Source organism: Chrysochloris asiatica, unplaced genomic scaffold, assembly GCF_000296735.1.
Source record: "Chrysochloris asiatica unplaced genomic scaffold, ChrAsi1.0 scaffold00001, whole genome shotgun sequence".
Lineage (NCBI taxonomy): Eukaryota > Metazoa > Chordata > Mammalia > Afrosoricida > Chrysochloridae > Chrysochloris > Chrysochloris asiatica.
In genome coordinates, this window is record NW_006408519.1 from 50,149,682 (window position 1) to 50,151,626 (window position 1,945).

General features: G+C 45.1%; 1 protein-coding gene across 1 annotated transcript in view; it reads left to right on the top strand.

Annotated features, from left to right (window-relative positions):
* The window catches only part of DENND3 (DENN/MADD domain containing 3), an 86,244-nt gene that overhangs the window by 46,124 nt on the left and 38,175 nt on the right, over positions 1-1,945 (top strand). The gene's annotated exons all lie outside the window — the stretch shown is intronic.

The window sequence follows — 1,945 nt, forward strand, 5'->3', positions numbered from 1 at the left end:
GGAAGGTCTTCACATTGTGCCTACATCCACCTCATCTCTGGTCTCATCTCGGAAGGTCTTCACGTTGTGCCTATATCCTCCTTATCTCTGGTGTTATCTCGGAAGGTCTTCACATTGTGCCTACATCCTCCTCATCTCTGGTCTCATCTCGGAAGGTCTTCACGTTGTGCCTACATCCACCTCATCTCTGGTGTTATCTCGGAAGGTCTTCACATTGTGCCTACATCCTCCTCATCTCTGGTCTTATCTCGGTTTCAGTCTGTGGCTTTGCTCCCACTAACTTTAACTCCCTGCCCCCAGCCTTCTCTTCAGAGCTTGGACACTGCTGTTCCGTTTGATCCTGTCCAGGCATACCTCGTTTTACTATGCTTTGTAGATACTGTGATTTTTGTGGCAATTGAGGATTGGTGGCAACTCCATGTCAAGTTCATCTGTCAGCACTGTGTTTCCAACACTGCGTGCTCACTTAGGGTCTTTGTTCCATTTTGGTCATTCTCGCAGTATTTCAAACTTGTTCATCATGCTGTTGTAGATTTCACAGACCACCGCGTGACTTGTTTTACCCTGGTGGTCTGGAACTGAACCTGCATTATCTCTGAGGTCTGTGTGTAGAGAAAACTAAGAAATAAGGAAATACAGCACTTAAGTGCTGATACATACACACCCTTGGAACCACATGAATTGAGGCGTAGGCTGAATGGCTAAGGGAGGAAAAGTGGGATATATATATTTGTATATCCCACCAATATGTAAGTGTTTTAAAGAAGGTATGTTTACTTGGGTATTTTCCTGCAAACACAACTCTGAATGTGGTGGAGCATACTGTGAGCAAAATGATGCAAAATTCCTAGATATTATCAAACATCCTAAGGCAGTGAGTTTATGGGCCTGGGGGCTCCGGACCACAGTCTCAGGGGACACCATGCTCAGTTAGTGTAACACTCTACAGAGATAGTGCTCTGCATCCTGCTGACATGAATAGCATCTGGATCGGAATGCTCATGAGCAGCCGCCTAGGATGCAGCTGTTGGTCTCTCCATGTGTAGAAGTAAGAAGACTCATGAGAATTGAAGATGCTTGGAATCAGTCCAGTGAGCTGATGGATCACGTGAATAACAGTCTCCATGAGTCTGAGACCAGAAAGGCTAGACGGTACCTAGTTACCTCTACCCACTGCTCTGAAAAGCTTCACATTAGAGGGTCTCAGATAGAGTGGAAGGAAATGTGGAACAAAGCTCAAAATTATTTTAAAAGAACAACACTGGGTTTACTGGTTAGAAAAAGACTGGAGGAGCCTGACACTATGGCCCTCGACCACCCTTCTGGTCTGGAAAGGAACTCACTCACCCTTGTGGTTCAGTTTTCAGCCAAGCAGGAGACAGGTGTATATAGAGGGGACAACAACACTCGTAAGGTCTGCTCACCGTGGAATGATCAGACATTCAAAATCAAAAGGGCAACGTGTGCCTAAAGACAGTTGAGAAGGGATAGGAAGGTAGGTGCAATGGAAATAGGGACCAAAGGGAGGAAGCAGGAGAACTGGTTTTGTGTGGAGGGGAAGGTAGATATTGAAATGGAATAAAGTGTATGATTTGTTGAATGTAAAGCTGACGATTTTGTCTGTAAACGCCACTCAATTCACAACAAGAAGTTAATAAAAGAAGAAAATGGTACTCGAAATCAACTACCTTTACTTCTTGAGCTAAACTGTTACTTAGCTCCACAGCGCCTCTGGGCCTATCGCCTGCTCTGGATATTTTGTATCAGTGGGACCAGAGACTATGTGGTCTCTTCTGTCTGATGTATTATTTCACTCAGCCTAATGTTTCCAAGGTTCCATCGCACTGTGGCATGTAGCGGGACCATAGCTCAGTCTAATGCTTACAGGGTTTATCATGCTGTGACATGTAGTGGGACCATGGCTCAGCCTAATGCTTACAGGGTT